Genomic DNA, 15,670 nt, shown 5'->3' on the forward strand with positions numbered 1-15,670 from the left:
CTGTCCCCACTAATTTATGCTCTATCTATGGAGCCCTTTGCCGCCAAGATTAGGCAGAATACCAGGATAAGGGGGGTCCAAATAGGGGACCAGGAATATAAAATTGCGCTATATGCGGATGATGTTTTAATAACAGCATTGAACCTGGCATCATCCCTTGTTTCCCTATGGAAGGAAATTGACGAATTTGGAGTATTGTCAGGGTTCAAATTTAACCTAGATAAATCATCAGCCCTAGCGATCAACGTCACTAAACTGGAAAGAGCAGCCTTCCACCCGTTAATGCCTATTCCATGGGAAAGAGAGGCGATAGATTACCTAGGGGTGAGAATTACTAAGGACCCGGCCCAACTACACACCGCAAATTTTCCGCAACTGATTACAAATCTTAAGAATGACCTAAAGTCCTGGTCCTCCAAGGAAATTTCCTGGTTCGGCCGTATCTCGGCCATAAAAATGAACATTATCCCCAGTTGAATATACTCCTGCACCGCAATACCGACCCGTATCCCGGGCCCGGTACTGGTGGACATGCAAAAGAAACTGCAGGGATTTGTCTGGGGTGGGAAATAGCCGCGCATCAGTAAACGAATAATGATGCGGGACAAAAACCAGGGGCGACTGGGGGTCCCAGACATAGCCAGATAAACTCTAGCAGCTCAACTATCACATGCCTTCTCATGGGTGCAAGAAGAGGATCCCCCAAAATGGACGCAGTTAGGAGTCCTGGTGCCTGGGCAGCCCTGCGGACCGCCCGCACCTACCAGAAAGGAAAATGCAGGCTAACACAGGCCCTCTGGCTGCTACAATCACAACAGCCCGATGTTGGAAAGCAGCGGCTCGGAAGTGGGGTGGTAGGGGCACGCTGAGCCCTCTATCCCCGATTTGGAACAACCCAGAGTTTTCGCCAGGCTGTAGCCCCAATAATTTCCAGTCTTGGAGGGAGGGCGGATTACTTAAAACGGGTGACTTTCTGGAGGAGGGCATGCCCATCACATTTGGGGTGGAAGAGAGGGAAAGATTTCATTACACCCAAATAAACATTGGTTATCTAATAGGGCAGTTCGCGAGAAATGCTCGAGAGAGCTAACTGCTCTGGAGAGCACCCTTACAACCCCTACAAAAAGAAGCAAAATCTCTACACTGTACCGTCTCCTGGACAGAGTGGACCCCAAGAAAAAAGAAAGATACATGACTGAGTGGGAGAGGGACCTGGGACGGGAAATAGAGGCGGAGTAATGGGCAAAAATATGGACCAGACTTCATAAAAGCTCACAATGCATCACAAACAGGGAGGGGGGCTACAAATTTTGCTATAGATATTATGTGACCCCGGTCCAAATCAACAGAGCTAATCCACATCTCTCGGACCAATGCTGGTGGGGCTGTGCCCCCCCCGGTTCATTATTTCACATGATATGGGCCTGCCCAAAGGCGGAGGCATACTGGAGGGAGGTAATTAAACACATTAAGGACATCACGGGACTCACTATTCCTTGGGACCCGGGGATCGTTCTCCTAGGTGAAACAGGGGAAGGGGCATTACTGATTTCAGGTCACATATCTCGTTTGTGTACTCACTTACTCCTTGCAGCAAAAATTGCCATGGCCCATCTATGGAAGCATGAGGAGGGACCCTCAATAGCATTATGGTGGCACAAATGTTGGGACATTGCAGTAGCAGAAAAGGTGACCGCGACCCGGAACAACTCATTCACCAAAAACATGAACATCTGGGATCCTTTCATGGACTATGCAACGAGATTCCCGGCCCTGTCCAGAAGGCCACCACTCACCAGATGGTTACAAAGCAGCCCCCTCTGCTGACCAACCCAGAACCCTCAATCACAGTCACCCTTCCCAGAACTCTTGACAATTCCGCTAAGCCCAAATGAATTATCGGACATTCGAGCTAGGCCGTCCACAGACTATTTATTTTTTATCCTCCATATGAACTTATATTTCTGATTACTGCGATTATTGATAAATTTCTATTGTTGATGTATTGATGACTTTGTGCACCTTAAGAAAATGTTATGAAAAAAAAATGCTCCTTTCATTGAGCCATGTAGGTAGAAAAAAACACTTAAGTCAAGCCACACATGCCAATGCGTCACCCAGTAGCGATCACTGGAAGTTCAACGCTAGTTTAGAGCCACATGAGCAAAAGCAGTGTGGCTATGCACATCCATCCAAACGTAAGCCGAAAACCCAAGACGGTTTTGAAGGTTACAAGCAACTGAATACCTGGTTGAACCTTGTTGGGGTCATCAGTGCATTATAGTCAACATCCTTGTGGCTGAGAAAATGAAGGAACAAGTGATGCCTCTAGGCAGATTGCCAAAAAGAAAATGTGATTGCCAAAATTGTACCCCTTTTTTAAAAGTTTGTATTGCTCTAGAGCAGTACAAAAAATATAGCAATTGGTAGGTGCGTGGATCTTCAAAGGGAAGAAGGAACTAGATATTTCTTCTGCTCAGTCTACCTTCATGAAGAAAGGCAAACTTCCTTGTGTACCCTAAGAAGGCTCAAGACAAATTAATGGTGTACTTGTATTACCCAATTCCCCTCTTAAACATGGATAATAAGGAATTTGAATACTTGTTTTCAAATAGACTTCCTGGCGTAGTGGCCAAAGAGCACTGTTGTAAACACTGGCATGCAAACAATGAGCATGCTAATCTGAAATACCATGAATTCACCGAATTAGAAATGTTTGAGGGAGAATAAAATGCAAGTTATTTGAACGAAAATGACTTTGGTTTTCACTCCCCCGAACATGTCCGATTACCCACACCTCCTTACTTACCTTTTGACAGCACACTTCACTGTGTGCTGCAATCTCCTGCATCCCTCTGCCATGCTGGTTCCCTTCGCTAACGTGCATGGTAACCAACGCTGCAGGGTGGTTTTTTCTTTTTTTTTTTTAAACTTTATTTAATCTGGAGCGGGGAACACCCGCGCAACCTCCGATGGCATTATAGTGAACAAGGGTGCGGGCGACGTCCCCGCTCCTCTTGTTCACATAATGATACCGAATATCTTATAATAAATTAGTCCAGGTAATTTTCTATGATTTTGGGAACTTGGCAAAGGTGTCTATCTGCTGTCCTTTTGACATTGTACATCCATAAGGATGTCTTGTCACATAAGTGCACACATGGTATATCAGTAGGGTTGGCAATGTGCACTGATGACATGGTCATGCATTTTTCAAATCATCAACATACAATACTTGGCCACATGATAAGCACCTGGGTATTTTTCAGGATATCTGCTGATCTCTGGAAAAATAGAGAAGTTAGTCAAATCTCTGAAAAATAAAAACCCTGGTAATGTTGCACAGAAACTAAATTTACTTTGTTATTGAGTGGGAAACATGATAAAATACAGAAACTGAATATAGATGAATTAGGACTCTTAAACTGATTTGAGTTATCTGTCCATTTTTATTTTTTAATAAATCTGGTCAAAATGTGTGAGACGGTACCAATGTTAATTTTACACACACTGCTTTTATTTAGACGATCAAAAGCCCATGTAGAAGCCTAAAGATTCCAGAAAGGTTAGATTTATTGTGGGTTATTTCCTGACCTTCACTCTGTGAGAACCCTGAAGGTGTCTCACACGCTAGTTAATGGGGATCTGTCATCCAGGTGGTATAGGACACGGCCATTGCTTTTGGATCCAGTTCCTGGGGGTGGACCAGTATCGGAGGATCACCTGGATGAGGGGTCTTCAGGAAGTGGAGTGGAAGTGGGACACCGAACGTCGAGACGTGGTATCCGCTTCCCTGTAACACCTTTTCCCCATCCTACCAGGTAGGAAACCTAGGAACTCACCGCTCCCTTTCCCAACACAAACACTTTCTCACGGACAGTTCACCGTGAGCGACAATGAACTAACACCAGAACCGTAGACCTGAAATGTCCCAACACCACGATCAGGCAAGGACAGATCATTACACACGCCCGACTTACATCACACTACCCCACACGGCTAAAAGGCGGAGCACAAAAGCACACTCTGAGCGAGGCAAAACACACGAGGAAACAGCAGTTCCAAGATGGCAGTTTAATACAAGGAGGAAGACGGCGAGACCGGAGAGAGTTGCAAGAAGTGAAGCACCCTCTACCTATAAAGACTGTTGCTTCCACGAGCCTTGGAAAGTAAGAAACCGAAGACCAGGAACTAAGGCTGATCAAACCTACACAGTGTGTCAGAGGTACCCGGGGCTCTCCCGCGTCGATAACCAAGGTGGTGAGGAGCAGTTGCAGCTGTGGTACTGTCCTTGGCTCCTACAACAAAGTGGCATCTGAAAAAGCAATACAGCCTGTGAGTCGGAGAGACTAATACCAAACCAGCTTGTGTTTTGAACCAAGGTTGCAAGCGGCAACATTGTATGAAGGCAACATTGTATGAAGCGTTTGGAATGAGCGACGCAACTGTAACTGTAACTTCATAATTGAACTCTGAGGAAATCAAGAAAAGATTCCACACAAAGAGTGGCCCGGCACCACATGGGTGCTCATTCGAAAGTCTGTTAGGTATCCAACTAATTCTGAGTGTGAAATAAATATTGAAATCGAAGTGGTCATGCAACGGTTCTTGTTAAACCCCATGCACATTCGAAGGTCTTCGACTGTACAAAGTAAATCCAATTGGTCCAAGCCCGGCTGAGGGAGACTAGTTGAACCTTGTTTTTATCTGAGCCCAGAAGAGGGGGATTCAGAGTGAATACCGAAAGTAAATACTGTGAATGCTAAAGAGAACATTTGCGTGTTGTTTCTGTTACAGCAGGCTCTCTGCATCAGGAGACTTGTGAGAAGTAAAGAGACTTGAACACAGACGGTCTTGAGTTTTGTGAACTGTGAATCTGGAACTGTGTCCTTGTGCCACAGAAGCCAGAGTATGTGCTTTGCTCGAGTGAATCGCCTTGCCTCATACTAAAAACGTGGGGAAGGGAAGCCAACAGCCCAAGTATCCTGATTTACCATTTTGTGAACACTTCTTTCTTTTTCATGAACTGCTCCCACACACTATTTGTAACTAGTAGTAAGGATTGGCAATAGGTGTTTTAGTATAGCCTTTTTTATGTTGACATGGCTCCAGTCGGACTGCCTTCTTTATTATTTGATGGTCGTAGCTTGCTCCCATCTTCAAATTTAGGTTTAGATAGGCGTTTATCACACCCCTGCAAAAGTTCAATAAGCCCCCTTGAACTGTGGTCACTTCTGTCTGTCTTACTATTGTCCGTTTGTCTTACTATTGCCACAGTTCCTTACAACTCATATAACTGAGTATCTCAAATGAGCTACGATGTATTTTTAATTGCAATGATGAATACCCCTGGTTTTATTTGCATTACAACCGAACACCATTTAACTCTCAATACAGATGTTGGTGACTTAGTTATCTTAAAAGGTTTGCCTGAAGGGTTTTTAATTTTGTTAGAGTGTCCAGACAGAACAGAGATGTCTGCTTTTCGAGTTTGTTCACTCCCCATGATTCTTAGTCCATTATGGATACCCCCTCTCGTACAACCAACTCCCGTGTCTAGATTTAGTATTTCACAGAAGTCCACATCCAGGCAATAACTACCACTTCAGTTGCTTGGTCCTCCAGATTTTTGGAAAAAAGATCTACTACTAAACAAGGGTCTATTTGACCAAATTCTTCATCCTATTTTCCGTCCAAGAAAGTAAATTGTCAAGAGCTTTTTGAAATGATTAGATGAAAATCACCACTATAATTATTATTTTTTTACAACCACTACACAACTTTGGGAGGTTCAGGGGACACATGTGAAGTTAGTTGCCATTACAATTGGGAAGGCAGGAACCAGTCAGAACCTTGGTTTAATTATTAACTTGCTACACCTAAACTTAGTGCTGACAAATAGAAACCATATGGCACATCCACCTGTGAATTGGATCTTGCAGAGCTACAGACATGACTTAAATAACACAAAAGCAATCTTCTATTCAAACAAAATCCAATAGAATTCTAAACTCCGTGAATTTGCTGAAACCGACGCTAGTCACGTGACATCCTCTACTTTAGTCCCGCCTCTGCAAACTTTCACTGCTTCTGAATGAGCATTTTTTCATTGTTTCCTTGGATTTACGTAACTTTCTGCTTTTGTGTATTGACCTGTCCCTGGAGTGCCCTTGTCTGTTCTGGTAATCTGTGATTTGTCTGGTATTTACAGACCACCTGCTTTACGTCCCTGGAACTGTCTCGCTCTCTCCTTTGGTTTCGTTTTGTGCCCGGCGGTGAATTACGACCCAGACCGTTTTTTGGACTTGCCTCTGGTTTTCCCTCGGTTTATATTGGATTTTAATGGTTGTCACGACCCGCACCGCATTGGATTACGCTTGCTCTCAAACCTTAGATTTCGCTCTTTAAATGTTAGGTCCTTGTTATAGTTTCTGTTGTTGAACTCACTTGCCCAGTGACTCTGCTCTGTCTCAGCCTCAGCTGGAGCGTGGGATTCTGTTGTTGAACTTACTTGCCCAGTGATTCTGCTCTGTCTCAGCCTCAGCTGCAACGTGGGATCATTGTAGGAATGCACCTGAAACCGCCTTCATTGTTTTTGTACATCCTGCCTTCTGCGTCAACTGTTTGTGGATTTCCTAATAACAGTCGCTTCACACACAGACTATAGACTGTTGGTGTTGGTGTGTGTGACAGTAAGGCGTCTTCGTTTCGACGGGATAGGTTGCAGGACACTACAGGCGTCCGCGTGCCTACAGGAATAGTCTGTTGGGATTTTCATCACTCAAGAACTACCATTTATCCCTGGAAATACATACTAATAACATGAATCCCCCTCATCTCATTCTGCCTGTCCTTCCTATGTTTCTTATTGTGTAGTTTCTCCTGACAATTTATTGTGATTGTTCTATTGCAGAAATTCTACCGTCTACTGTGCTTATCCCACGACCTGGTCTTTTGGGGTTACCTACTAGTTATACAGGTCAGTGGGGTAATACTGCCTTGTGTTTTCTGGAGTTTATGTCCTTATCAAAAGGCACTAATCTTACAGGTTTCTTTTTTACAGCCACAGTGGTCTCGGGGGAAATCCAGTCTCAATTAATTGATTCCTCTGCATGTGTCTTTGTACATTCAGAGGGATACATAAGTGGGAAGAATTCTTCTTCTACACCACGGAGTCAAGCTTGTGAAGGGAAATTCTGACAAAACTGTCCATTATAAGGCTAGTATAAAGAGGCTTCTGGCACCTTAAACTCAGGATTTAGGCCTTACAGTACTGCCTAGGTGTACCTGAGTGATGCCCAAAGGAGCAGGAGAACATGCAAGGGCTCACTCCCTATGCTCCCGATAGCCACGAAAGGCCAGGCTATTCGGACGAAATCTGCAAGGGCGGTTTTTGGTCTGTGGCTCCACTGGCCCTAGACTGGGCTGCCTAGAAGTTCCTGAAGTCCGCTAGCACCTTTATTCTGAAGGTTATGGTGGTGTTAGGCAGGACTCCTCTTGGGCTGAGGCTGGGCTCTTCTGGGAGTACATCTCCATAATCTAGTATTTTTGACCTGGGCGTCAGTTGCCTTGCCCTGTTAAGAAGCAGCATGTAGATATGATGTCCAACAGGGCTTCTGCCATCTCCTTGCAAGCTTAATTTGCAGGAAGTTATAGCACTACTCATGAACTGATTGCCACTCATGTGTATGATTTATTTATCTGTGTTTATTTTGGAGCACTACCTGTCGCCTTCTGGTTACTTCAAATTGCTTTTCGGCATTGTTCTATTAAATGTTGATCAATACCATGCCGAAAAGCACTTTGATGACAATATAACAGGCCCTAACGCGGCATACCCGGCTTGCATAACAAAAACCAGTTTATGTCCCAAAAAACAAAATTAATGCGGGAAATCGGTAGAAAAATGAAAGCGCAACACTCCCTTCTAAGCAAAAATGCAATTTGGTTATAGGCCAACGTGGAGCAAGTTTAGGTATGGATGTAGTGAAGGAGAAAGTGGTGGTCCAAACTAGGCACTGGTTGGCGCTCTGAGAGCCACCCCCTCCCCCACCAGTCAAGCAAGAGGAAAGTGTGCATCAAACATCTCACTGCGGGGGAGGCCCAGATCCATGCAAAGGCCATCGTCTGTCACCCATATCTAGATAACTGGATGGTGCACTCTTCGAGCCACAGAGTGGTGTCTGCCAACATCCAGGAGTGATTGACACTTCAGAAATTCAGGATCCTGCTGAACTGGGGAAACTCCTTCTTGATACCATCGCTGGACCTCCAATTTATAGGTGCCAGGTTGTGGATGGACAAGGGGTTGGTAGACAGAATTCGCAAACTACACCTTCATTTCCAGGAGCTCCTAGCCCATCTGCAGGTAACAACTAAGACTTGGTTAGAACTCAGAGGGACATGGAAGCAGCCATATTTGTGGGCACGCTGGCATCTCAGGCCAGTTGTTGCACACATTCGTCATTGTGCCCCCTCGAAGGATCATCAACTTCCCTCAGATGGCCAGACTAGTTCTGAAATGGTGGTGGGACACCAACAATCTCAGAAAGGGGGTTATATTGTCCCTGTCTCTTTTCTGGGTGGCGAACATGGATGCCAGTGCGATGATCTGAAGGCCAGGCTGGGGAACCGGAGGGCAGGTGGGCCCATTGGAAGATAGCCAAGATGTTGAATTGAAGGAAATGGCAGGCATCTTTCAGGCCCTCATACTTTCAATCCTCCATCCAGGGTTAATGCGCCAAAGTCCAGACATGCAACAGGGACGCCATTTAAATCGGGGGAGGGGGAACTCTCATTGGACAGGTTGACCTAGTTGGATTTTCTCCTCCTCTGTCACTAACTCTGCAGATCTTCCACAAGATATGTTCCAGGTTCAGCCAACCTGAGATAGACCTATTTGTGTCAGTCAGCAATGCAAAGACACATTGGTATTGCTCGAGGTGTCAGCACCCTCTGGGTATGGCAACTGGATGCCATGTCAATAGCTTGGCCTTCTTTCCTTCTGTATGCATTTTACCAATTGACGAGGCCTGTATACAGGCCCTGCCAGGGGGAGAGGGAGCCCACTGCAAACATTCTGTGGTGCTTGCTCAAGTATGTACAGGTCCCCGCCCCACCTTACCTGTTATGAGGGCGGATACCCCGCCGCTGGAGAACACCCATTGGGGAAAAGCTGCAACGAGAAGCAGCAGAAGGAAGGCACCATGCAGCAAAAACGGCTCTATGGGCCTACACGCTTTCCAGAAATAGAGGCATTATTAATGAAACTCCTACCAGGTATATTAACATTAAAAGGCCCACCAGAAGGCCTTATCTAACGGGGACTCCAGTCCCTCAAAGTCTTTTACTTTCTTTGCAAGAGATGCTGTCAGAAAAGGGGCAGGGCTTACAGGATCTTTCTGAAGTCTCTCTAAGCACTTCCCCTGCCACACACCCGTGAGCCAGGTAAGTGATTGGACAGGGTGAGTATCCAATCCTGAGAGGGGGTAGGGTATATAAGAAGGTGCATGTGAGTTATGAAGTGTGGGTTAGTTGGGTGAGGACAGGCGATGGAGAAGCACATCCGAGAGACCAGAGAAGGCAAAAAGAGTGCAGAGGCCATCAGTGAGAGGGGGGATTATAGAATAGAAAGTAGTAATAGTTGGGTGTGGTGGTGGAAGAAGGAAATGGTAGTTGATAGTAGTTGATGGTAGCTAGTAGTGAAGGTAGCTAGTAGTGAAGGTATTGGAAGTGACAGTAAAAGGAGCAGGTTTGTGAGAGTAGCAGGAACAGGGTACAGAGGTAGTGGTGGTAGTGTGGAAGTAGTGTTATCAGTAGCGTGGGAGTAGAAAGCGGAGTAGTAGTGAGGAGGAAGGAAGGCAATACTAGTAGAGGTATTGGTAGTAGAGTGGTGGTTGAAATAAGGACAGTGATAACATCTAAGGGTGGAGGTAGGAAGGTGGAGGGTGAGAGCAGAGGGACAGTATCATGGTTGGAGGAGAACATCTTAAGAGACCAGTATACTGAAAGATCCGGTATGACGGGGTGCAAAAGGATTGAGTGCGACACTCGGCGGAAGAAGGCACCATTTATAAGTCCCGGAGACTACTAAGCGGGACAGTAGAGGACCCCTAGGGAGTCAGGTAGCCAATGACTTTGGGAAAATCTGTGAAGTCCAGGAAATAAAAGACAGATGGGGCTTACCAATCCCAGCGCCCCCTGTTGGGGAGGAGGGGACAAGGTCAGGGTAGACCAGAGAAAAAGGGGGCTGGCTTTAGCGCAAAATATCCTAACACCTGTTTGGCCCAGATACCTATGGCACAAGAGACAAGGCTATCCTATTTATAAAGAATTTTAATAAACACCCTTGGACTTGCTATCAGATTCAGTGTGGTTCTTTGCGGCGGGCTGCTCCGTTACACCCTGATCAGGGGTCTTCTGATGCAGATATGGAGAAAGGAGACCATGCGATTCTGGTCATACGATACTGGGGAGTAATTACCTGGTTCTCTTTGCTGAAGAAGATGGCCCAGGAGCCAGCATGGATGATTCCGTTGGACCCTTGCCAAGTGCAATTTCCTCCCCTAGACAGAGTGTCGCTCTTGGCGATGCACCTCTTCATCTGGAGGTTGAAATTGAGTGTTTTCAGTGTCCCTCTCAATCTGCGTACAGTATTGCTGAAAGCATTCTATCAATGAATTAGTCAGATGTTTTTATTGTTTAAGTTGTGGTAATTTGTTACATTTATGATGCAGCCAACAATCGACCACTCGTGATGTTCCTCAGGCTGATTCACAATCATGTTAGAGACTTCTGTAGATAAAAAGATGTTTGGGGTTGCGAGTATAGCCCAATTTCAAACTCACATGTATATAAAGTATATATTCACAAAAATCCAAATCATCGGTTGCAACATAATCACGCAGAAAGAAAATGCACAAGACATCGAACACACAAAGTGAGAAAAAATTGGAAAAGAAAAGACGAAGAAAAAACTTTTAATAAGATGCAGGACCACCTGTCTCATGATTATCCAAAGATGATAGTTATTCAATCATAAAAATTTACAACATCAGTGATGCAATCCTAAGCACTCAAAGAACAAAGGCATATGCATAGATGATGGGTGCTCCATTTAACAGTGCAACCTGCCCTAATGACCCCATCATGATGTCAACAAAATGACTTGTTCATGTAGCTCGAAGTTAAATTTCTAATGCGAGACAAATCTGCAGTGGTTTTCCCACATCCAGTGCCATGCAACACACAAACACTCTCATGGACTCAAGTGCCACATCAATCTGAATTTGTGCTTACCTGCCAATTGAACAGCCTAATAGTATGTGTCTTTTATAGCCTGTGTCAGTGCACCCGGAGAAGATTGAGATAAAACAAATGGATTTCCAACCAAACCGTCAGCTATATTCTCATGATCCAGCACAATTGCATATTCACCAATATGCGTGAAATACCAAGGTTTTGCCCTCAAAGAGGGGCTCACTGCTTCCTAATCACAATATCTATCACCAATCTGCAGCATGATTACTTTACGTTTGACGTTTCCTGCAATATCAAAAATGAATCGTTCCTAATGTATTTTAAGAACAGTAAAACAGCAACTTTTCAACTAGTACCAAAACATCATATTTTGTTTAACGTACCTATAAACCGGGCAGATTAAGGCCCCTAACACCAGTGTGTCCTTGAACAGCATTCTAAGCTCATCGGACTGCCATTACTAATATAAACTTTTCCAATTCCCAGTGACGTAAACCTTGTCGCTCATTGTAAAGTTATAGCTAGCGAACATTGCATGCTTCGATTTTTGTTTGTAACGTCTTCATGATCCGCTGATTGCGATCAACAACCAATTGTTGTGTCCTTATGTTACACCAGCAAAACGTTCTAATGACGCACATGGTGTTCCTTTCCTGAGTAGATGTAGATTCGATACACTTTCATTCGCAAAGCTTTCATATTTTCATCTTGCTACACCGGCAATGATGACGGGTTGCTCCTTGTCGCTGGTACCGCCAAAGGGCAGATTGGTCCCTATCTGTTGTCCCACATGATGGTAATGCATAAAAGATCAGCTTCGGTGCATCTGCCATTGTTGATTGAAGAATCCATCCGACGGTAGCTGGAAACTATGCCATTTGCAGAATGGTACAATATATCTGTGTAGATAGCAGAATACAAATATATTTTATTCACTGTTCTTTATTCAAATGTATCCAATTACCCTGTAATTGTGCATCGGATGAAACCTAATCATGAACACAAACCACACATAAAGAACACACACATGACAATATGGGGGAGTATTTGAGACCACGATGTGCATGAAAGGTTAGCGGTGTGAAGTAGGTATAGCTCCCAATGGGATGGAGAACCTGACGGATATTGGGAACCAAAGATAGATGACATTATAACAGAACTGGGAATATTATTGATCGAAAAGCGAACCAAGTTCCCTCAGAAAATATTCAGCCACCGGCACTTCCACCCCACACCTACTTTACGGTGCACAATAATGCTACCTTGATAGCATACCTGGATATTCCATGGGACAAAGTGGTTTAGATATCACAAGCCTGCATACAGGTTGCGGTTTGTCGATGAATAATCGTCACAATATGCTCCAGCTAACAACCCATAAGTAAGGAATTCTGCCCCAAAAATCAAACCTCTATTCACTCCTCTTTAAAATATACACAAATAACAAATTATTACTATACTTATAAACAAATCGCAAGTTACACACTTGGTTTTTTAAATATGGCATGGTATAAATAGAATTCAACATAACAGCATATTGTGTCCATCATTTTCGTCAAATGGCACATTCGCATGTCGCTGAATTATTCAATATGCATACAGCACAAATGCTGTTTTTAATCGCAAGAATATTATGTATAGTTGAACTTACATAATGTTCGGTAGTTCCATTCTCTCGGTGTAACGCAGAGTGTCCGCTCCGAACAACACATTCCAGAAATTGAAACTAAATGTTCCAATGTCCACTTTCAATATAGTAAATGTTATCATTTTTGCGGGTATGTGACACCTTGTGTCCTTCTAGCCTAGCAGTTGCTGACTTTCGCTTAAGGCCAAATAACAATAGAAGCCTGTTTTCAGCGATTGAAGCCGGAGACGGGTTTGTTTCGATTTTGTGAAAGAATGCTACAATAATAAACCAGACCGGACAACATGCGTCAGTGTGACTCTATCAATTTCTTCCATTTCCACAAGCATGTGCCCACGTTCTGACTTTCACTCCATGGAGAGATGAGCCCAGCTGACCAACCTGGAATTCGAAATGCGCCTGAAAAATAAACGAATTGTAGGCTGGCATTCATCCACCAATGGAGCACAATCATGAATACTGTTTTACCGATCACTAGTGCTGGTAATGACCCTATATGTGATGTCATTACTGATGCTTTGTCCTCTCAAAAGGCAAGAACATTCATTCTGAAGTCTCAACGTTCGCGAACAGCAGACCCCTTTGCTGATATTTTTTTAATTCAGTTACAATTAAACCTTGTTAAACCCTGCAAGCTATCTCTTGGCTTCTGTCCCGAGAGGGTTGTATTCATTCTGTTGTGAGCGTAACAGGGGACAGCCTTCAATTGCACGCCGCCTACTATCATTCATGCATGTCTGTTCAGAGTATCGCACCTGAGGCAGCCCTCCCTACGTTCACGCGAGACAGGTGACAATGCATGCCCATACCAAGTAAGTTGCATTCATGCTACGACTAGGCCTTGTGCCAATCGGCCGTGAGAGTGCATAGGGTAAGCAAGGATGAGCATTAGACAATGTTTTGGAGTCGTTCCCTAACTTTCTAGTGCAGCCTGAGAAGTGGGTAGCCTTGTGCACAACATTGCAGTAGTGCATGAAAGCGCACAATCGCGCCGGTGAAGCAAAAAGCGTTTTTTCATGGGAAGTCCATAGCAAGTCAGTAAGGGGCTTGAGGCAATGGAGAATTGGTTCCCACTATTCGAGTAGGATATGCCCTTGGCGGCAGATCAGTTTTCAAAAGGTGAGAATAGCTGGTGAGAGCAGGGTAACCCAGCCAACCTCGAATTCCTTTATTCGATATCTGTGCGTCAAAGGTATTGCTTGTGCCGATCCGAAACCGTCAAGTGATGCAAGGTCTTGACCCATGTAGCCAAATGGAGCCATGGGATATATGTTGTCTGTGAGGGCACCCTTTCAATTACCCTTTCATCACATTTACGGTCGACGTGATGCACCGCCACCTCGTACATATATAAAACAGATACCTTATTGTAATGACTTATTGCATCTGCTATGGGGAGGCTGTTAGGATAGTTTTTTTATCCTCTTATTCGAGCTCTTCGCTCCTCCATCCACAACTCCTTCAGGGTCAGTCCCTTCTCCAAGCAACAAGTTGGTGGTTGATCGTTCATCGGCTGGGGCCTCCCTCTGGAACAGCCTCCCTGCTTCTATCATATCATTTCAGTAATACCATGGATAGTAGACCCGATCTGTTGTACCGTGACGCTCAGCAAGAAATCACATAGTGCAATGAACTGGTCAATATCATTTTGTATTTCGAGGCATCGCCCACATGATTGAGGCATGTCCCGTCCTCTGCATGGTGTCCAATATTCTCAAGCTCTGAGGGCACATTTGTAACATATAATCTCCTGTAAGGTATTCAATTACTGTTCCCCAATCTGTCCAAGATTTACTGGCATTCCCTTGAATTCTTAATGTAACCCATTCCATTGCCAGTATACCCCACAATGTTTATATCTATTCTATGTTGGTGGGTGGCGATTTTTGCTTCAATTTATTTGCAATTACTAACCAAGCTGATATTAACAATATCACAAAAGCTTTATTTTGTGGTCTCAACGGGATCTGATTTTCAGGGTTGAACATGCCACACATCCATTCCTGAGGTGTATACATTGCTGTGCCAATGATCATCAATTGTATCGGTTTAGTTACTTCTACCCGGAAAGGCTGCAACAATGGACAATCCCACCAAATATGTCTCCAATCTCCCCTTCCCGAACATCCCCTCCAACATTCCTATGAGGTGGTAGAAAACATGTTATGTAATCTTTCTGGAGTATAGTGCCATTGAGCCATGATTTTATACCACGCCTCCCTGGTTTGGATAGATCTCGTCAGCTTTGGTATATTTGTCCCTAGGTTTTCCCAATATGATTCTGGGATTTCCTCCCATAGGGTTCTTTCCCAATTCTGCACGTTAGACCATTTACAATCTGATTTTTATATTCGCTAAAATTGTATATATTTTGGGCACTAACTGTATTGTTATAAAAAAGCTCGAAATGCGTCAAGACCTTCTGAGATACTTTTTTAATATCTGATTGTTGCAGCCAATGGCGCAACTGATAGTATTCCATTCTATCTTTTTATGTTAAACCGATATGATTTTTGCAGTCTTCGAAGGATCTTAACTCCCTAACTATTAACATATCTCCCACTTTCTTACAACCTACTTGCTTCCATTTCTTAAAGGAGCCCTGAGCCATCCCGAGTGTAAACTGTGGATTACTAAAGAGCGGGGTAAAAGAAGACGGCCGAATAATGTCCTTGCCTCAACAGTCAATCCCAAATATCACACGTCATCGATAATGTACCACTCATATTAGCACTTTGGGGTCTATCCTGTTTATCCAACCAT

The sequence above is a fragment of the Ambystoma mexicanum genome, chromosome 2p (assembly GCF_040938575.1).
Source record: "Ambystoma mexicanum isolate Mex_15411 chromosome 2p, UKY_AmexF1_1, whole genome shotgun sequence".
Classification (NCBI taxonomy): Eukaryota; Metazoa; Chordata; class Amphibia; order Caudata; family Ambystomatidae; genus Ambystoma; species Ambystoma mexicanum.